This window comes from Rhinolophus ferrumequinum, chromosome 4 (assembly GCF_004115265.2).
Source record: "Rhinolophus ferrumequinum isolate MPI-CBG mRhiFer1 chromosome 4, mRhiFer1_v1.p, whole genome shotgun sequence".
NCBI lineage: Eukaryota > Metazoa > Chordata > Mammalia > Chiroptera > Rhinolophidae > Rhinolophus > Rhinolophus ferrumequinum.
Genome location: NC_046287.1, coordinates 88,851,401 through 88,875,084, shown reverse-complemented (window position 1 = coordinate 88,875,084; position 23,684 = coordinate 88,851,401).

Below are 23,684 nucleotides of genomic sequence, written 5' to 3'. Positions count from 1 at the left end.
CCACAAATGATACCACCCAAAGGGAAGATTGGGAAGGCACCAGAGCCCTGCTAAAGTAAATCCTGCTCTGTTTTGTTACCTCTGCACAACAGCTCCCCCATTCTAGTCATGGCCAGTCTTTACAACAGGCCTTAAGGTCAATGCCTTCCATTGATGTGCCAACAGCAATCAAGGCTCAATTACAACAAGAGGGCACAAACAACCCTCACAAGCAACATGCCTGGAACATCTGAATCAGGTGACCAGGGAGAAAGTGCTACTGGACCCACAGAACGCCTACTACATAAGGCCAAGACTGGGAGACACAGCAGCACTACCTAATACATAGAAACAAACACAGGCAGTCAGCCAAAACGAGGAGACAAAGAAACATGTCCCAAGTGAAAGAACAGGAAAAAACTCAAGAAAAAAAACTAAACAAAAAGGAGACAATCAATCTACTATAATCTACATTAACATAGTGAACACAACTTTTCCCACTCTAGTGACTCTCTGAGAACCTGCCTCACCCAACTTGCATAATACACAAGGCTTAATCAATGGCTGAACCTTAAGGGAGCAAGCAGTGGCAGCAGGCCTCAGGGTGTCCAGGCTTTTTGCAGAGCTACCCCAGGCCTGATGCTGGTGGCAGCCGACCTCAATTCGCAGAGTGGTCTCTCCTATGCATTTCTAGGTTTAGCTTTATGGCTCCTACCAGGAAGCCCTGGCTAGCCACAGGCAGTGAGTGACCTGGGCCTTCACCAGAGCCATTCTCAAGAGATCCCACAACCAACATACTTGAAAGTTGGCTTCAGACCACAACACAACAACACCCAATTAGCCCCACAAGCGGCACTCACAAAGGGTGGTCTGAAAAGACACCAGAGCCCACTGAGGCAAATCCCACACAGTAGAGTAAGCCTCCCACACAGCAGGCTATAAGCTCTGGACATGGCCTAACCCCACAGCCAATCAGCCTGAGGGTCAATCCCGCCCACTTAAGTGCCAATAGCAATCAAGGCTCAAGTATAACAAGAGGGTGGTTATCCCACACAAGGGATATCCCTGGAGCACCTGGAGCAGGTGACCAGGGAGACTGTTCCATGGCCCCACAGGGCACCTACTACATAAGGTCATCAGGCCAAGGCTGGGAGAAATAGCAGATCTACCTAGAGATAGAAGCAAACACAGAGAAGCAGCCAAAATGAAGAAACAAAGAAAGACGTCCCAAATGAAAGAACAGGAGAAAAATCCAAAAAAGAACTAAATGAAATGGAGGTAAGCAACCTACGAGATACAGAGTTCAAAATTATGGTTATAAGGATATTCAAGGAACTTAGTGAGACCTTCACCAAAAAGATAGCGAGCATAAAAAAGGACATAGAAACCATAAAAAAGAACCAGTCAGAAGTGAAGAAAACAATAACTGAAATGAAGGATGCACTAGAAGGAATCACCAGTGGACAAGATGAAGCAGAGGAATCGAACAGCAATTTGGAAGACAAGGTAGCAGAAAACACCCAACAGAACAACAAAAGGAAAAAAGAATTTAAAAAAATGAGGATTGTTTAAGGGACCTCTGGGACAACATCAAGTGCAACAACAGTCGCATCATAGGGGTACCAGAAGGAAAGAGACAGAGCAAGGAATTGAAAACCTATGTGAAGAAATAATGACTGAAAACTTTTCTAATCTGGTGAAGGAAATAGACATACAAGTCCAGGAGGTACAGAGAGTCACCAAAAAGATGAACCCAAACAGGCCCACACCAAGACACATTATAATTACAATGGCAAAGGTGAAAGACAAAGAAAGAATCCTAAAAGTAGTAAGAGAAAGTCAACTAGTTACTTGCAAGGGAGCTCCCATAAGACTGTCAACTGATTTCTCAACATAAAATTTGCAGGCCAGAAGGGATTGGCACAAAATATTCAACGTGATGAAAAGTTAGGACCTACAACCAAGGGCACTCGACCCAGCAAAGCTATCATTTAGAATCGAAGGATAGATAAAGAACTTCCCTGACAAGAAAAAGCTAAAGAGTTCATCAGCCCTAAACCAATAATACAAAGAATGTTAGAGGGACATCTTTAAGATGGAAAAAAAAAATCAAAATTATGAATAACAAAATGGCAATAGCGACATATCCATCAGCAATTAGTTTCAATGCAAATGAATTAAGTACTCCAATCAAAAAACATAGGAAGACTGAATGGATAAGAAAACAAAACCCTTGTATATGCTGCCTACAAGAGACTCACTTCAGATTAAAAGACACACACAGACTAAAAGTAAAGGGATGGAAAAAGATATTCCATGAAAAAGGAAAATAAAAGTCTGAGGTAGCAATATTTATACCAGACAAACAGACTTTAAAACAGAGGCTCAGAGGCTATAACAAGAGACAAAGGAGGACTGAGTAATCCCACTTCTAGATATTTATCTGAAGAAACTCAAGGGGAGACATGAACATCCATATGCAGCATTGTTTACAATGGCCAGATATGGAGGCAGCCTGGGTGTCCATTGATAGAAGAATGCATAAAGAGGAGGTGGTACATATATACAATGGAATATTGCTCGGCCACGGAAGGGAATGAGTTCTTGCCATCCTCAGTGGCATGTATGGACCTGGAGGGTATTGTGCTGAGTGGAGTGTCAGACACAAAAAGACAGATGCAATATAATTTTGCTGATATGTGGAATCTAAAGAACAAAATAAATAAACAAAACAGAAACAAACTCATACATACAGAAAATATTTTTATGGTTGCCCGATGGGAGGGAGGTTTAAGGTGTGGGTGAAAAAAAGGGGAAGGGATTAAGAGGTGCAAATTGGTTCTTACAACATAGATATGGAGATGTAGGGTACAGCATAAGGAATACAGTCAATAATATTGTAATAACCATGTATGGTGTCAAATGGTACTAGATTTTGCGGGTGATAGATGGGAGGGGGTTAGAGGGTAGGGTGAAAAAATGAAGGCATTAAGAAGTATAAATTGGTAGTTACAAAATAGTCATGGGGATGTAAAGCATAGGGAATATAGTCAATGATATGGTAATAATTATGTACAGTGCCAGGTGGATACTAGACTAGTCACAGCGATTACTTCTTAAATTATGTAAATGTCTAACCACTATGCTGTATGACAATTAGGGTTAGACAATTAAGTTCGTGAACTTATTATAGAAAAAGTGCTGTATACCTCATTGCTGAATATCACTACAGTCATCTTCGAAGTACTTCCCTTGGGAAGCTATGTACCGACGCCAGTGCCTAGTCCACCCTTCAAAGCAATTTGGAACTCTTTTTCTGGAATGGACATCAGAGCTGTCGTCATATTACCCTTGATGTCCTGGATGTCATCAAAATGTCTTCCTTTCAATATTTTCTTTATCTTCAGGTAAAGAAAGAAGTTATTGGGGGCCAGATCAGGTGAGTAGGGAGGGTGTTCCAATACGGTTATTGTTATTAGCTAAAAACTCCCTCACAGACAGTGCCGTGTGAGCTGGTGCATTGTCGTGATGCAAGAGCCATGAATTGTTGGCAAAAAGTTCAGATCATCTAACTTTTTCATGCAGCCTTTTCAGCACTTCCAAATAGCAAATTTGGTTAACTGTTTGTCTAGTTGGTACACATTCATAATGAATAATCCCTCTGATATCCAAAAATGTTAGCAACATCTTTGCAACAAGTTTGCGAACGTAATTGTCAGACCTCGTATACTTGAAATTAATATAAAATAATATTGAATGTCAACTGTAATTGAAAAATTTTAAAAGGGTGGAAAAGGTGAAAGGGAATAAGTGGTCCAAATTCCAGGTATAAAACAAGTCATGGGGTATGAAATATACAGCATAGGGAATATATTCAATAATATTGTGATAGCATAGTATGGTGTCAGATGGTTGCTGGACTTATCATAGTGATCACTTCTTTAGGTATATAAATGTTGAATAAGTATGGTATACCCCTGAAATTAATATAATATTGCATGTTAACTATATTTTAAACAAAAATCTTAAATAAAACACACCCTTTTTGCAGATAACATAGTTAGCTCCATAAAGAAATCACAAGGAATCTACCAGAAGAAATCCTAGAGCTAATAAGTGAGTTCAGCAATATGTATTTCTACATAATAACAACGAACATGTAGAAACTAAAGTTAAAAACAGGATGCCATTTATAATCACTCCAAAGAAAATGAAATACAATAGTTATGTACTTAATAAAACATATACAGGATCTGCATGCCGAAAGTTACAAGGTGTTGATAATAGAAATCAAAGGAGATTTAAGTAAATGGAAAAAGATAACATGTTCATGGATTAGCAAGATTCAACCTAGTAAAGACGACAATTCTCCTAAAAAGTTCTATGGGTTTAATGCAGTTAACTCAACAAGGTTTTTTGTAAACATTAATAAATATTTTCTGAAATTTATATGGAAAGACACAGGCCCTAGAATAGCTAAAACAATCTTGACATAGAAGAATAAAGTTGGAGGCATCACTCTACTCAATACAAGTCTTACTATATAGCTATAGTAATCAAGACGGTTTCGTATTGTCAGAGGGATAGGCACATAGGTTAATGAAACAGAATAGTGAACCTGGAGATAAATACAAGTATGAGTCACTGATTTTTCACAAAGTTATAAAAGCAATTGAATGAAGGAAGTTTAGACTCTCAGTATATGGTGCTAGAGCAAATGAACACTCATAGGCAAAAACAAAACAAAAAACAAACTTAACCTAAACCTTCCACAGTACACAAAAATAAATTCAAAATGAACTTAAACGTAAAACATAAAACTATAAAACTTAAAAATAAAACAAGGGAAAATCTTTAGAATTTAGACCCAGGCAAAAAGTGCTGAGACTTGACACCAAAAGCACTATCTATAAAGGAAAATTGATAAAGTGGGTATCATTAAAATTAAAAACCTTTGTTCTGCAAAAGCCTCTGTGAAGAAGATGAAAATATAAATCACAGACTAGGAGAAAATATTTGCAAACAACATATTCAACAAGGGATTGGTTGCTGGAGAACATAAAGAATTCTCAAAACTCAACATTCACAAACAAAAATGGATAAAAGCGATGAAAAAACATTTCACTGAAGAGCTCATACAGTTGGCAAATGAGTGTATGAGATGTTCATCAGCACTTGCCACTCAGGAAATCCAAATTAAGACCATGAGAGGTCACTGTACACCCACCTGAATGGCTAAAATAAAGAATATTGACAACACGGGGTGCTGGCAAGGACGCAGTAAGAGAAAGGCAACTAACAACTTATAAGGCAGTTGGATCAGAGAAACTGGATCATTCCTACATTGTTGGTGGAAATGTAAAATGGTGTGACCATTCTGAAAACAATTTGTCATTTTCTTATAAGGCTAAATATGCAATTACCATTTGATCAAGCAATTGCACTCCTGGGCAAATGAAATGAAAACCTGCATCAATATTCATAGCAGTGCTCTGTAATAGTTAAAAACTGTAAACAACCCAGATGTATCCTTCAACAGGTGAATGATTAAACAAACTGGTATATGAATACTATGGAATACTACTCAGCAAGGAAAAGGAATGGACATTTGATACATGTAATGAGTTGGATGACTCTCCAGGGAATTATGCTTAGTGAAAAGAGCCAATCTCTAAAGGTTACACACTGTTTGATTCCTTTATGCAACATTTTTGAAATGACAAAATTTTAGAAATGGAGAACAGATTAATGGTTGCCAAGGGTTGAGGAAGGGAGGAGGGCAGAGTTAGTTGTTGTTATAAAAGGGTAACAGGAGGGACCCTGTGGTAATGGAATGTTCTATATGTTAACAGTGGTGGTACATACATAAACCTACGTATATGATAAAATTGTGTATAACTAAATACTCACACACAAATATGTACATATTAAGCTGGGAAAATATGAATAAAATAGGTGGATTGTATCAATGTAAATACCAAGTTGTGATATTATAATACAGTTTTGCAAAGTGTTACCACTGGGTAAACTGGATTGAAGGTACTCTGCATTGTTTGTTACAATTGCATGTGAATCTACAGTTATCGTGATTTAAAAATTCAATTAAAAATGCTTTACAAAATAATCTAAATTTCTTTAATTTTTCAAATAAAGTTTCATTCTTTGTCCTTTACCTGATTTATTGCATACGCTTGCAAGATAAAATTATTTTGTGTGTTACTTCTTAAAGAGGAAAGAAAATAGTAAGATAGATAAACACGCTCCCAACTAACAAAAAGTAAACAGCTGTTCCTGGTGCTAGTGTTTTTTCAGCTGAGTCAATCATAGTAAAAACCATCTTCTGTAATTAAAGGAGTAAAGTTGTAAAGAAGACACTTGTGTTGGATCTGGTCAGGCAGTACTTCCTTTGATAATGAAGTGGTTAAGACCTTCTGTTCTTAGAATTCCTATTTTGCGCAGCGTCATAGAATTAAAGGGTCATATCTCTTCAAATCTATCTGTTCTATCTTCCTACCACTGCAGAATTGTTCTCTACACTGCACTCATAATAAATGGTGATTACTGTTATTACTGTTAATGCCCCCACATTACACAGTATAATGGCTCCAGTGATTATACTGAAAAGTTTGATAGAAGCTATTTTCCTGAGCTCATCCTAAAATTTCTTCTTGCTCAATATTATCTTGTTATTTCTATTTATTTCTCCCTTAAAACCCCCGTACCCATTACATCCCTTATAATTACAAGCTCACTGGGGTGAAGCCCTATCATTTTGGTTTCCTCTTCACTGCCTGGAGCATTATGGGCATTCAGTTAATGTTGTTTCACTTTTGATGTTGACATCTTCAAATGGAGACAGGTGGCCTCACAAGTTAGGACAATCATTGCATCAACCAGGATTAATTTGATAATTTGCGTCAAGCTCATTATAATACTGGCTCTTCTCCAAGCACTTTGATTTTTGAAAGATTGGTACTGATAACCAGGTGTATTCATTCCTTCCATACTTCAGAAATTCAACCCAAAGTGCTCAGGAATATTTTGTGAATTCATTATTTACAGTGCTATTTAATTTTTAAAAGATATAAGGTCATAGTAAGGTTGATATTTGTCAATTAAATATTGAGAAATAGTAATATTACTATTTCAAGGTATATTTTTTATTATGTAACACAGATTCATCACAGATTAGCATCTGAATTGGTAAACTTATAAACTTTTAAACAGAGGAATAATGTGCATAAAAAAAATTAACTAAGCAGCAATTGCACTATTTACTGCTCCGATGTGTTTAAAAAAGGAAGTAAATAACTGAAAAACACAAAATAACCTAAGCAACTTACAGGAGGTACACTTGAATTATAATAACATGACAGGTTAAATAAACTAGACACTGTTGCCTGAAAGACTGTATTTCCTACAGTACCTGTCAGAACTGTGAGCTCAGTGAAGGCGTTTAGCTAGTGCTCATTGAAATGGATTTACAGACCCAATATACACACACATCTACAGTTGAAAGCAAATCTATAATGCTGCTGCTGCTGCTGCTGCTGCTGAATCAGAAAACAAATCTAATGCAAATAGAGTTTATGTTGACCAGTGTCTTCTTTGCTGAATTTTCCCTGCATAAAAAATGTGATAAACTCTAACTTGAGCTATTTGATACCTTATGTACAGGAAGCACCACTAACCTCAGAGGAAGAGAAAGGGAAAATGAGCATGAGAGAGATGGTAAGAGGCAGTGAGAACTGGATCTGAGACTCAGAAGTAGTTTATTCACAAGAAATGTGGCTTCACGTTTAGACAACATGGAGATTCCCAGTGAGGTTTTCTGTTCTACCACTTAGTCAACCTCATGGCCCCAAATCTCAGACCGAAACATGGTACAATTTCTCTGGATCAACTAAATAATTTATACCAAACTTAAAACCTTGATAAACAAATGAAAGGCTTACTATATGCCCAAAGTTGGACAAAATGTGGGAGAACAACAAAAGATTTTTAAAATGGTTCCTTACCTGGAGTTATCGGTGAAGAAGCCTAATGTTAGTTTTGTAATGTGGGTGAAGGTGAGTAAGGCTGATATAACACAGTGCTATGGAGTTCAAGTGGGAAACGGAGGCTGCAGAGCCTGGGCTTCTGACCACTATGTGCGCCTGTCGAAGTAACTTACATAACATGAAATGGCATTTTCCACCTCTATCTCAAATGACAGGCCTCTCAACCACGATGGTATCTTTCCCTTGAGTTCTTCCCATAGGTCTCCTTTTCAGTGGTATCTCTACTTAAGATTGCTGAAACCCAGACAAATGGCAGAAAACTTTTTATTCTCAGCAATACTTGACTGCCTCCTCTGTCGGCCGAAATGGTTTCTAATGCGAGCTGTTCTTCAATGAAATCAGATAATGTTGAACCTGATTTTCTTCTTCTGAATCTCCCACTGAACTTAAATGTACCTAATGACTAAATGTTCCCAGAAATCAGTGTTTTAAGGCCTAAAACCATGTTCTCTTTGCCCAATATCTGCACTGTGGACCTCTTTCTAGGAGATTCGTATAATACCTAGCACTACAACTACTATAATCAGGATGCAATTTAATTAACAAATATATTTCTTTATTGTCCAAATGTCCAAAATAACATAAATCGATGATCTAATGGAAAAACAGTGGGCCAAGTCTGTTTTGTCAGCTAACTGCCAGCCTTGATAAGTCAGTCACCAGACAGCTCCCAACCCCCAGCTTCCTCGTCTATGAAACAAAGAAATTGGGCTAAATAACCCCCAAATTCCCTCCGCTCTAACCCTGCTCAATTCTGCAGAGTACCAATAGAATCTTTTTCCTAATTATTTTATAGTTTCCATTTATCAATGTCATTCTTGTTGCTTAGTATCCAAACCTTGATGTATTTAAGGGTCATTATCACATTTAAATGTGTTCGTTTGAACTATTAGGTTGGTGCAAAAGTAATTGCGGTTTTTGCAATTATTTTTAACCTTTTAAACTGCAATTACTTTTGCACCAACCTAATACAAGGAACTATAGCCAAAGGAACCTTAACATAAGGCTGTGTGAGCCTGGATTTAATTTTTTAAAGTTTCCTGTCTCTGCATCATCAACTTTCAAGTCATCCAAACTTGCACTGGCCTTGATAGGCTTTTAATAAGCTGTGACTCACCAGGAAGACAAAAGCAATAGATTCTGTTAGTGTTTCAGACTGATTGCTGGTTAAAGCACCCAAGGGAAGACACAGTTGATACACAGTTGCCAACCCGCATCTTGCAAAGACATTGAAAATGAAGTTGCCACCAGAAAGGCAGAAGGGCAATTAATATCCTCAAGTTGTTGTGTTTTTTATGCAGAAATAAAGAATGATCAAGAACTGCTATCTCTTCTCTGGGGTACTGGGCAACAACAACTCATGAAAAAAATGCCCATGCTATTGCAACAAAGAAAAAGTGATGACAGTAAGAGGTGCGGGCAAATCAAGAAGGATGTTTACACTGATTTAAAAAGATCATCTTTCCTCGTCTGTGTTCCTTCCTCTTCGGGCTGCTGACCTATTCTATTCTGACAGTGATAAGAGACACTTTGAGAGGTTTTACTGACTGTGTAAGTTTGCAGTTATCAGTAAACTTGGCCTCGTGCCCCTTATTTAGGCAGAAGAAAATGAAAACAAATTATGCAATGCAGAGTTTATTTTAGAATTATTACGGGAAGGAAATATGTGCGTGCGCGAGTGTGTGTGTGTGTGTGTGTGTGTGTGTGTGTGTGTGTACACGTGCCCCAGATGAGGCACGTTGGTGAGGTAACTTTTCAGAGAACCATGCCCAAGGACAGCACAAGGCCTCAGAGACTTGAATTTCTGTGGACTTCAGGTGACATTCCATATCTTACTGCTATATTTTACAGGTATCCTTACTGGGAATATGAAGGATGGGATCTTAAGATTTATTGTGGCCCATTTGACTTTGTTACATTAAATCAAAATGTCTTCCTTCTCAGAGCCACTACAGATGAGTTTCTCAGATTTCAGAGTAAGTGCCAGCAGAGTGATAGCCTCATCAATGATATTCCTGCTTATGTGTCACAGGACCTGTGACACATAAGTCACTTAGGTGTTATGAGGCTTTAAGACTTTTGAGGTGATGGGATAGGGCATGATGGAGAGAGACTTTATGTATTTAATTCAGTTGTACTTGTTATTAAACTTCATTCAGTATATTTACAATATAATATGAAACCTTGGGTGATGTCTGAATCAAGTAGTCTGTTAAACAAATTGCAATATGTTGGAACGTTATTATACTCTTTCCATCAAAGTGATGACCTATAAATGCAAAGTGAGATGCATTTATAAACTCCATACATCAACACTTGCAGTTTTCAGGGCTCCCTATATATTCTATAATACATACACAATAAGTATAGTGTGTGTTCTTTCCTTTTAGAAAATCCAATACAGCAAAATCTAAAGTTGGAAAACACATAAAGTTCAAAGTGATTTGTCATCATAAAAGAATTCTTTACTGTCCAGAATTGTTTCACCACCCTAAAATGTCCCACCAGCTTCACATTTTCAATTCTTTTTTCCCACCCCAAATGCCTGGCAACTATTGTTCTGCTTATCATCCCTATAGTTCCCCTTTTTCCAGAATGACTTATAAATGGAATTATACTATATATAACCTTTTCCGACTTTTTCACTTAGCAATATGTAATGAAGACTCAGCCATCTATTTGCATGATCTTTTTAACATATGTTTATGAGTTTTGAGTGTTTTCTTACTGTCCGATACATCACAGGCTCATCTAATTTTCCTCCTCCAAGCCTTGAAACCTTTCCTTTTCTCAGGAAGCTGAGTCTAATGGTATTTAGAAACCAATATCTGGGCACAGGTGTGTTTATGGCTATTGAGGTATCACTGCTTCTAGGCCCCTTTAGTAGAGAGAGTTAGAATATATATTTATTTAAATTATGGCTGAATCACAGTGAATCCACTGTTCCTAATCCAAAACCACAGCATTCTTCCTTTAATGGAAAAAGATTCTACATTCATTATCTCAAATCAGTGCCCCCTAGTCAGGAGTATTTCTTGTTTTGTACTCAAGTTCGGAGCTATTTATTTCTTGTTCTGCTCCAAGAGTGGCTCAGTAAGGGGAAAGCTGATTAGTTTTTATGTGACTGGTTTTCCCAGCAGAATACGGGAGCTTCCATTCCTCTCGCCTGGTTCTGAAGGTGCAACCTGTTATTTCTTTTAGAACCAATACAAACAAACAAACAACACTTTCCAAAATCCTATGTACTTCACATGTCTCTAAGGTTCTAAGGACAACTCAAATTGTACAGCTTTCTCCAAGGAGAGCAGAGGAGAGAGAACAGGAAGGACAGGGGCTGACTGTCTTGTGTTCTCTTACAGCCTACATTTGTTATTCTTAATATTTGGAATTCTGTGACACAGAGAGCATTTCTCTCGTCAGAGAGTTAACATACGGTATCTTAATGATCCTTCTATCCCCTTGCAGGTCAAAGGTGTGTTGTGTAGAATGTTGCTGAATTTTCTATCTTTCTTGACTGCCAAAGGCTGCCTTATTTCATCAAAAAAGAGAAAACAGTTTTTCATAACAAAGCTAGCTTAATTTTCAAGTGGCGTTGCATAATTGAAGTGATTGTGACAATGACTAAAATGCGGTTTCCTGTTTCTTTCCTTTCTGTGAATTCAAAGGGGGAACAGAAATGAAATGCAAATAGGAGCTTTTTTTATCTTCTGTCTACAGAGCTTTGTTTGAGGTTCCAAATTCACTGCGAGGCGGGCAGGGCCAGGCACAGCAAAATTTCCAGCAGCTGCAGCCAGGATTAACTGTACTGTCTCGTTCTTTTGCCAAATCCATTTCTGAAACAAAAATGAAGCAGGCCCTGAACATTCCTAATCTTTGGAAGTGAGATGAACACACCGTGCGGAGAGTTCTGTGCTTGGGAAAGTCTGGGCTTGTGGCCCTTTAGGCCTTGGGCAAATAGGCTCTCTGAGCCTATTTCCTTCTGTGCAAAACAAGAATAAAAGTCATTGCTTTGCTTGCCTCATAAGGGTGTTTGAGGCTCACATTAAGTGTGATAATGTCAAAGAGCTTTGTGAACTCTAAAGAACTATAAACACAAGGCGTTATTAGAAGTGGTTGAAAGTAAATGAGACAACTTAATTTAAGTAATTTCAAATGCCTCAGGGTCAAGTAGAGCTGTGTGACAGTGTTAGATATTTTTATTGCCCTTTGGTAAAGGGAGAGAGGGCAGGGCTGGTATGGGGAGGATGGCGCTTTCTTGTCTCCCCAGTTAAATGTGGGGGGTGGGAGGAGCAGAGTTGAAATACTTTCTGGAGAGGGCAAGAAATATCTTAGAGGTTTTGAGAACGCAACTATGATGATGAACCAGGATTTAACTAACAGGAGACAGAAAGATGGCAGAAGTGGACCGAAAGATGTGGCCCAGATGGGGAAAGAAAATAGAAGAAGCTGAGCCTGTTACAGGGCAGAGGAGCGACTGCTGCTCATGGGAGGCTGTACAACTGAGGGTGAGAAGGGAAGGACTTTCCAGGCTTAGGAGCAAAGGAGCCAGCAATGCAGGGGCCGAGCCTGGAGAATCAGCTGGAAAAGGGCTTGATATCCGAGCCCAGCAGTTTTCAGACACTTAAAGATTTACTGATTTATGAGTGTCTACTGTGTGCCAGCTACAAGCAAGGGGACCCTCTTTTTAAATAAAATCTTATATAGAAACCCATTATATAAAACAGGAAAAATTGAAGCTGCTCTGTTAAAAGACCCAGGGCTTCCGAATCCTGTTGGCAGCTCCCAAGGCTCCGCTTCAGGGAGCTAGGGCTCTACTGAGAGACAGAGATAGGACCACTCATCCTTGTTATATCTCTTGTGCCTCACACATTAGGTGCTCGATATTCCCTGAATGAATGAATGCGTGAACGAATGTGTGAATGAGATAGAGAGTAGGTGGTCTGCAGGAGAGAATTCAGATAAATGAGTCCAGTGGATTCTGTCACTACATCGTGAGGCTGTAACTTACCATCTATGCATAGTTTATACATAAAGGTTTCTCAAGCTTTAGACATGGACTGGTGGGTGGATCACGGCGGCTGGCTTGCCAGGGGTTGGGGACTTCCCTAGTCAGGGACGTGTGTCCAGCCATAGGAGTCAAAGCAGTGGAGGGTAAGATGAGCCAGAACCAGAGGACACTTCTGTGGAAAATATCCTGGTCATTTCATTGTGAAAACACAACCAGCCCACTTCTCTTTTCCTGCACAGGGGGCAGGCTGTCTTCAGAACCACAGATCACAATCAAAGCAGCTAACACTTATTGACTGCTGCCTGCTTGCCAGGCACCGTACTAAGTGCTTTATGCTGTGTAGTGGGCAGAATGAGGGTCCCCCAAAGACAGCTATGTCCCAGTCCCCGCAGCCTGTGACTGGATTATGTTAGATGGCAATGGAGGAATTAAGGTTGCAGACGGAATTAAGTGTACTAAGCAGGTGACTTTGAGATGGGGACATTATGCTGGATTATCTGGTGGGCCCTGAGACCTCACAGGAGTCTTTACAAGTGAAAGCAGGAGGCAAGAGGCAGTGTCAGGAAAGGAGACGTGACTGCAGAAGCAGAGGTTGGAGTGATGCGATGTGAGAGCCCCACTGGCCACGGCTCGTTTTGAAGGAGGAAGGGGCTATGAGCCAAGGACTGTGAACGGCCTCTAGAAACTGGAGAAGCAAGGAAGCAGATTCTTCTCTAGAGCCTCCTGGTCCTGCTGACACCTCGATTTCAGCCTAGTAAAACCAGTTTCAGACTTCCGACCTCCAGAACGAAAAGATGAAAATTGTGTTTTGTTTTAAGCCACTAACTGCGGGGTATTTTGACACAGCAGCAATCGGAAACAAATACGACGTTTCTCCCCCCTCCTTCACAGCAGCCCGATCAGAGGGGGACTTAATATTGCCATTTTGTAGAGGAGTAGACTGAGGCTTGGAGAGATTTACCCACTTTACCCAGAGGTGAGTGGGTGGCCTGACTCTGGAGCTGGCTCTCTCAATCACACTGCCACCTTCGCTTCTTCCTTTCACAAAGGAGAAAATGGGGTCCCAGAGATGTGTCCTTGATCTGCCTCAGGTCACACAAGTTGGTGACAAAGCTCAACTGTACCCCACAAGAATGGTGTAGACCAGGACTTCACAGACAAACATGTGCACACAGGTCACCAGGAGTCTTGTCAGGACGCGGGCTCCACTTCAGCAGCTTGGGGCGAGGATCCAGGGCTGCACTTCTAACCAGCCCCCCAGTGAGGCCGGAGTAGCAAGGCCCCGTGTCCTGCTTTGGGGGTTCTGAGCAATCCGGACTCATCAGAGAGCTTTGGGCATCTAGTGGGATGAGGGGCACTAGGGAAGGAGAAAGGATGCTTCAAGTCGAGGAGACACAGGCGCAGATGCCGCCAAGTTCGTGCAGAATCAGATGTGGGGTCTCCGGGAAAGGTCAAAGCTAAAGATAGTCTGTAACTCTTTGGGATCCCCTGGAGAAATATGTCACACAAACGTGATGATGACTGTCATTTGAAATCATTTAAAACTAGCAGGCATCATGATTGTCTCTACTCTTTTTTTGGGACAACACACGTAGGTCGAGGCCGTTCTTTCTGCCACAAAGACTGAAACAGCTCTACATGATTGTGGAAGACAAAGCAACAGTCCCCTGTCCTACCATGTGTTTTGTCATTTTCTTTTTTTAAGAGACAAAGAAGACTGGTTATTTTTTGACAGATGTCTCTAAGGCTTTGACAGAATCAAAGAGCTTGCGCCCCTGGCCACTTCCCCTCCTCAGACCCAACACCACCCACCCAGCACACTGGGGACCGGAAGGGTAATTCTTCACTTTATGACTGCGGTTGTGGTTCTCTGAGGCTGCATTTTGTACTTCATTAAAAAAAGAAAAAGAACAAGAAAAATGTCCCTACCCACTTTGTGTGGGAGCGCCGAGATATTCTCCCCAACCTACTTCACTGTGATGGCAGAATTTCCAGCTGTCTGTGGCTCTCAGAGCTGCCTGAAGGCCTGGAATGTTCTGGTTTCATTTTGAAACAACCCGCACGCAAGAAACATCAGCTTTTCTTTCAAATACATGAACCCAGAGAGGAGACATGGCCTCTTAGGGGTATAGAGTAAAATACATGCCTCTATATGTTTACAATGGCTCAAAAATGAAAGAATTTTTTTTTTTACTCATCTGATTCAGTACTATTAACTTTCAATACTCCCTAATGTACACTTTGCAAAATGGAATTTTAAAGCATTTCTAAACTAAGTTTCCTACAAACTTCTTAGTTCTAGGGCTTGCCTCTAAAGCTAGTGATAATTCTTCTGGAAAGTAATAAAATATGTCGATTATTTGTCTGGGTTGCTCAGCAAGCACTGGGAACCCCTATAAAGTACAAGGAAGGTATCACGCTAGGTTCTTTATCTCCCCCAGGGTCCAGGTGCCCAAAGTGTGACAGGTCTGGACAGCGAGCTCTTTCATGGGCAGGACTCAGGCCATCCTGGGAACTTGATGATACGGGTGGTTTTCAGTTGTCAATGTAGGTGGTGAAAAAACATGGCTTGGGAGCCTTGTCAGTGTGCTGTCTTGGATGGGCCCCTCCTTGGCTTATTTCTCCACAATGGGCTTGTTTCCTTATCAGCGAAATATGAGTAATAATACCTTTTCTCAGGAGTACTGTGAGGATTAAAGGAGATAATATAAGAGGCATAAAGTAGGCCCCTAAAAATGTTTCCTCCTCCAGGAGTCAGAAGTCAACAGACTTTCAAGAATAATTTCTGTTTGGCTATGGAATGTATTGTTATTCTACCTTAAAACATCTTCCTCGTATTTTCCTACCAGTAAAATATTTCTTTCTTTTGCACGTACAAGTGGGAGAGACAGATCCAAAGAACTACTGTGACTGTAATCGACAACATGCAGACAGATAAAGGAGAGACAGCTGTTATGGGGGGGAAATGGTAATAAATAAATTAATTGATTATCTGGGAGATGTGAAACAAAGATTCAATGCCAGAGAGACCTTTGGTGCCTACTAGTAATTGTTGGAGACCGGAAGAGTTAGACTGATTTTTCTTTCTTTCCTGCCTTCCTTTAACATTCTCCCCACTCGCCAGGCCTGCCTAACCCCACTCCCCAACACACACTTCCCTCCCTTGCCAGCTGGCAGAAAAAGCACTTCCAGGATGATGCAGATGGAACACTCCTTTCCTCACCCTTTGCTCACTTAAGCCATATAGCTAAGGTCAGCTCAGGTGAGCCAGGTGCCAGCCCCACCCCAAGGCTGGTCCTCCCCTCCCCCACTTCCTCAGGACAAGGTTATAATATTTCACACAAGGACAGAAGGACTGGAAAGCACGAAGTTTTCCTGCATGAGCACCAGTCAAAGGGAATGAAGCTTAAGCTGGAAGATGCCTCCTTTGCACTGGCCTTTCTAAAGCCCTAGAAGTAGGTTTTCATGGTCATGTAGTTTTTATAAAATTTGCAAGAGTTATTTTAATCACAATCAGGGAAGACCCTTTTTCTTTTACTCTGATTTCCCTTCCATCATTGCTTCCCATCTCTCAGTGGCACTGTGTGTGTCCATGGGCATTTTGGGGGAAATTGAGTTGGAGATACATTTAGTTTGGAGATAGTGACATATATTTATGTCTGCTGTTGTCTCTTCTACGTAGTTAAGCTAGTCCCACTCTCTAGGGATCATGACAGGAAGACGCTGGGGACAGAGGCCACTTCCGGACATGGACATGTCCTGTGGCTTCTGGCTTAGCGAGTATTAGGAGAGTGGAGGAGAAACAAATTTTGAAATGTCTGGCATCAGAAGACAGTCTGTGAAACATTCTTCCAATCATCAGCAATTGGAAGAGTCAGTTCTCAACGACACCTAGTCAAAATGCAAGTTCTTTTCTGTCAGGAATATACTAAAAAAATACAGCACTTAGAATATATCATATACATTTTTTTCTTTTCTGCATTCATGGAAATCACCTGCAACAACACTTATCAGAATTCCTGCGTTTGTAAGCAATGACTCTGAAGCAGTGCTACAAATCAAGGTGTCGGCAGCAGTTTATAAAGGAAAAGAACAAAAATAGAGGAGTTTCAAAATTCAGGACGACAATCTTAAAAATGTACGTGACTTTACCAATAATGATCTGGAAACCAGAGAGAAAGTTTCCTAAGCAGCCAATTGTAGGAAGTAGTTTTCAATCCACCCTGCTAGAGAGAAGACTGAATTATGTTTCTATTCTCTCTATAGATGATGACAAAATCAAAGATTACACATCCAGAACAATATAGGGAAAAATAACTACAGCGATGTGTCAGGTAATTAATTAGTAAAATGTTATGTCACTTTTCTGGATTTTTAGATTTTTGTTAATAGCTTTTAAATTTTTGTAAATTATTGTGATCTATTTTCTCATTCTAAATAAATGTTTATTTTCATACCTAATTTTGGGTGTATTCTTTTGTATTGTTTTTCTTAGAGACAGCCCCCCAAATCATACAAGTTTTAGGTCCCTTAAAACCTGGATCTGCCCCTGGTGCTAATGTGTTATTTAAAACATTTTCCAAGCATGCGAAGGACTCAAAGTTAGAGATTCAGACAGCACAGAAACCAAAAATGGTGTTGCCGATGGGGCAAAATGGCCCTCCTAAGGCACCCTGGACACGACCTGGGCTCTGTGTCTCTCTGGGAAAGATGAGGGATTTGGGATGGACCACCTGCACACCCCTCTCCATCCCCAAAATGACCAACAGCAGCCCTTCTGAGCACCTCCATCCTATCAGTCCTCTCTCTTTATTCACTCTGTCTTGGGCGGTTGCTATTTCCTCTAGCTACTATCTCCAGTTTTACCTCTATGTCTCGTTTTGCTCCTTCAGCTTCCAGCATGTGTATACCCACTTCTATGTAGTAAATCCCTGTGTCTGAAGTACCTAGGATAGTGTCTGTTTTTATGACTGAACATGGACTGATACAAAGATGTTAAATATCATGTCCAATGTCACATACCCAGTAAGCAGCATGGCTATTCCTAAATTCAGGTTTTCCACAGAAGGACCCTGCTTGCGTTGCCATCGCTTCTCTTTCTCCTCCTTCTTTCCCTTCTTTTGTTGTTAAATTGAATTTGTATTTTTACAATATAATAGCTTTACATGTCATAGCTTCAAAAGGCACAGAGCGCTACGAGATTATAATGAGAAACAGCAACTTTATGTTCCCCATCTCAAGAAAACTGATTTTTTTTCCTAGGTGTTTATCTCTATACTTTAACAGAATATGCTAACCTGCAGTTTATTGATTTTTTTCAGTCGTAAGCTTTTTCTGTTAACTTTTTTACTCTTGTAATAAGAGACTTTAGTTCTCTTCCACCTCCCCTTCTTCACTTTCTACCTCCCAATAAGGACATTTCTCAAATTGGGGTTAAATCAATATTTGGTGTTTACATTATTATGTATAGTATATATATTCTTTAAGAAAAAAAAGACCTGTGCCCTGCTGCTCCCATCTGGACTGACTGCTCACTGCGTCTGCTGCTCAGCTGTGATTCCAGACTTCCTTCACCACCACCTTGGGAAATTCCTTTGCCCACACTGTGTCGGGAGCCCCTGTTTTCGAGAACCTGTCTCTTCCTGTTCCATGGTTTGATTCCTTACTTTGGTGGAACACATCCTTCAGGAACTTCCTGAGAAAGAGCTGGTGGAGGGACATTTTAAAATCCTTGTTTGTCTGAAAATGACCCTATTTTACCTTCACATTTGTTTGATAGTTTTGCAAGGCATAGAATTTCAGCTTGGAAAAAATTTCTTTCAAGATTTTGGAGACATTCCTCCATTATCTTCTAGCTTTTCATGTTATTGAGAAATCCAATCCAACACTTTCTTAGCCCTTTCTATAAACTTTCAGGATCTTTATTTCTGGTATTCTGAAGCTCCAGAGTGACATGCCTTGTTGGGTTTTTTTCTCTTTCATTTTTCTGTATCTGGATGTACTTCAGTTCTAGAAAATATTCTTGTATTAGTTCTTTGAAAAACTTGTCCTTTTCATTTTCTCTGCCTTTTATTTTGGAATACCTAATATTGTTTTATATTTTATAGAGCTCTATGCTAAGAACGCTTTAGGCACTTGGGTCATATCAGTGAAACAAAGACACAAAATCCCTGCCCTCATAGAACTTGTATCCTTAAAGTGATGGGTCAGATGTTGGACTTTCTGAATTGATCTGCTTCCTCATCTTGCCTTTTATATTTGTCTTCTTCCTTTACTTTTTTTTTCAATTAATTGACATTATTTTTAAAAGCAACTTTAATTACGGAAAAATTGTGCAGATTTCATAAAGGGTTCCACTTCATACCCTTTTCCTGTATATTTCCTGCCTCTTTTTTGCCTATTATTAACCGTTCTAATTAGTATGGTACATTTGTTATAACTGATAAAGTAATATCGACACATTATTTTTAACTAGACTCCATAGTTTGCATTAGGGTTCACTCTGTGTAGTACAGGTCTATGAGTTTTGACAAATACATGTAATATACCCAGCAGTATGGTATCATACAGAATAGTTTCACTGTCATAAAAATTACTGTGCTCCACTTATCCATCCCTCTCTCCCACCAACAGTTCTTGGCAATCACTAATTCTTTTTTTTTAATTATCTCTTTAGTTTTGCCTTTTTCCAGAATGTCATATAGTTGGAATCAAACAATATGTGGCCTTTTCAAACTGGCTTTTTTCACTTAATAATATGCATTATAGGTTCCACCATGTCGTTTCATGGCTTGATAGCTCACTTCTTTTTATCGCTGAATAACATTCCATTGTCTGGATGTACCACAGTTTATTTATTTATTCACCCATGGAAGGACATCTTGGTTGCTTCCAGATTTTGGCAATTATGAATAAAGCTGCTATAACATTTGTGTGCAGGTTTTTGTATAGACAGAAATTTTCAACTTATTTGGGTAAATACCTAATAACATGATTGCTGGATTGAACAGTAGGCTGTGGGTGTTTTCAGCTTTATTGAGATATAAGTGAATATGCTGTGTTTAGCTTTTTGAGAAATTGCCAAACTGTCTTCCAAAGTGGTACCATTTTGCATTCTTACCAACAATGAACAAGGGTTTCTGTTATTCTCCATCCTTGCCAGATTGTGGTGGTGTTAGATTTTTTGTTTGTTTGTTTGTTTTACCATTGTAATAGGTGTATAGTAGTATTTCTTAGTTGTTTTAATTTGCAATTCCCTAATGACATATGATATGGAGCATCTCTTTATATGCTTATTTGCCATCTGTATATCTTCTTTGGTGAGGTATTTGTTCAGATCTTTTGCCCATTTTAAATTGGTTTGTTTGTTTTCTTATTATTGGGTTTTGAGTTCTTTGCATATTTTAGATACAAGTCCTTTATTAGATGCATGTTTTGCCAATATTTTCTCTCAGTCTGTGGCTTGTCTTCTTATTCTCTTAGCAGTTCTCTTTCAGGAGTAGAAGATTTTGATTGTAATGAAGTCTGACATCCATTTGGATTGTGTCTTTAGTGTTCTGTTTAAAAAGTTATGCCTAACCCTAACCTAGGTCACCTAGATTTTTCTCCTATGTTATCTTCCAGAAGTCTTGTAGTTTTGCATTTAGGCCTATGACTAATTTTGAGTCGTTTTTTGTGTGAAGTGTAAAGTCTATGCCTAGATTATTTTTTTTGCATGTTTATGTCCAGTTAATTATTACAGCACCATTTGTTGAAAAGACTTCTTTATCTCTTTGTTCTACTTTCTGAGAAATTCTTATTGTCATCAGTAGATATCTTTTTCAATTATCCATCTTAAATAATTTTAGAAAACAAAGACCACTGTCTTGACCTTGGGAGGACTGGACCCATGCCCTCAGCACCCTCTTCTAACTACCCAGCATCAGTATGTATTTCTATTTGCATCTCCTGGTCATTGGGTAATTTTTATCCTACTGGCCTCCACGTTATTTCCTACTTTGTGGTTGATCATATTTGCAGGTCTTTTATAGGGATGAGTATTCCAACTTGTGGAGAAAATAGTTGATTTAAAATTCAATCCAGAATAGAGACTGACTTCCTGACACAGAAAAAGGCACTCACAGAGTCTCAGCTAGTTTAGTGGTTCCAAGCATAGACAGCCTAGGTTCAAATCCCAGCTCTGCCTCTGACTGGCCATAAGATCTTGGATGAGACATTTAAACCCTTCCTGCCTCAGTTTCCTCATCTCTAAAGTACAGGTAATAATAGAAATTATTTTCTAGGGTTATTGGGGATTAAATGATTTATTTCACACAAAGGGGATAGAACAATGCTTAGCACACAGGGAAGAGCCGTAACATGTTTGCTATTATCATTATTGCTTGACTAAGTACATGAGTCACCAAAAACTCAACACCAGAACTTTAATCCCCTTGTGTAACTTGTCACTGTTCACTTAAAGACAAGCTGAGGCTGGAATCACAGGAGTGGCTGAGTCATTCCAGCTCTTCCATTCCTGATCAGCTTTCACATTTCAACACCAATTTAGAATGAAGAGGTGCCTGCATCAATGATAAGTGAAAAGGCTTACACTGGCTTAGCAAACTATTTTAATGATCCCAGGAGTAGCAACCCTCCAGTTAAATAGTCCCAGGGGCTAGGACTGCTTAGTAAGGTTACCCTTTGATTTTACCATGCTCAATACTGGATTAGCAACACTAAATCTATGGACCAGGGAAACTTCAGGTTCTTCTGTGATTACCTGACCCTACTCTCTTGGCTCTGCTCCTATCACTTTACAACCCACAGTACCTCTGGTCCCAGCTCCCATGTTCAAAAGCAGGATCTCACCCTGCCAATCTCGCCAGGAAAAGACTCCAATTTTCATATCAGAATTTGAACTTCTATTGAGTTCAGCAACTGACAAGCTCCCCAAGATGTGGGATTCTGCCCTGAGTACTAAGTTAAAAGGAAATAATACTCCTCTTTATAATTTCATCTACTAAGCAGGAGAAGGTCAATTTATTTAGTGAGATAGTCTGGGGGAAGAAATAAAATAATCTTTTGAGGAGTTCTGAGATTTAAAAAATCCTCTAGAAGTTTTTCCTCTCCTCTGCTTCTGATCTATCTCTTTATTCTGGATTTGGGGTATAGTCGAAATGTCTTGGCTTGACGGCTGGGAGACAGGCACTGTCAAGTTGAGGAGTTTAAATCATGGGCGTCTCAGAAAATATGGCTAGCTCTCTTTCTCAGTCCTGGACAGGAAGTTCACGAAGAAGGGGAAAGTGGGTTAGTCCTTTAACAATGCAGAGAGGAGGAGGTTAAAAAGGTTAGGAAGGTCAAATCACTTGAAGACTTGGTGTGGGAATTCCATCACATCATCTTCAGGACACACAGTAATGACGGTGATGGTGTTGGTGGTGCACTGAGCTCACACAGAAGCCTTTCATCTGGAGACTCAAAGCACAACACAACCACTAATTAATTGTGAAGGCAAAGTAGGCACGTATCATTATCTGTAATTTACTTTATGCCGGGAATCCAGGCAGGAGGAAATTAAGCCCTTTACCCAAGGCCATCTCAGAGTGAAGACTAGAAAATGAAGAGTCCCTGCCTCCTCACTGTTCACTGGCCACCCGAAAGGTAGCTACAGAAGGGCTTTCTTTTATCATGCAGGCAGAGCTAGCTCCTAGGTGCATCTGATCCTTCCCATGAAAGAGTTTGGTGAGAGCTAAGAAGAGACCTGGTAGAATGATGTCTCTACCACGGAATGATTTTGGGAGCTGCCATATCTCTAACCATGGAAGCATAAGTGTGGAAGGTGCACATGAAACACTATAATCAACTTGAAGGCCAGAACTATAACTCATACATTTCACCTCCTACAATACTCAGCATAGAGTCTAGCCACAGATTGTCACAATTTTGGTTATTTCTTGATTGATAGTCCTGGTCCTTGGCAAGGAGAAGAGATGTTTCCTTTTTATCTAAAGTCTATTGAGTTAGTTTAATTTTCCTGCTCCAAGAAGGAATTTAAGGAGTGTGGCAGACACAGTAGCTGACCTCCAAGGATTTGTGTTCCCCTCCCATGTAGAGTTGTTTTGGGGAAGAGGCTGCCCAATTGGGAACAATGTTTCCTAGCAGCTTTGCAGCTGTGTGACTGATTCTGGCCAATGGAATGTGAGAGGAAATGGTGTGTGTCATTTCCAGGAGGAAGGGGTTAAGTATCTGAGTATCTTTCTACCTCTTGTAGCCACTGTGGGGCTGTATGTTGAAGCTGGCAGAGCTAAAGTACTTGGGTTCCTATGTCTCCCACTTGGAGGGGAATCACCAAGTAATATCCACATTAGACTTAGGGTGAGAGGTCAACCTCTCTTACGGTATTCACATTTTGAAGTCATTTGTGATTGCAGAGAGCCTACTCTGACTAATACAGGGAACCTTTAGAATACATCCAAGGTGATAAACAACAACTTAGAGTTGAAGCAATTAGGGCAAAAGGAAAGCAAGGGTAAGAAAATAAGATGAACTCAAGGGCAAAGTACAAATATGTACAGAAAATGCATGCTATAGGTACTGTACAAGTTTTTGGAAGCGGGTGACATATTTGGCTTTTGAGTTTTCTAGTGTCCAAAATG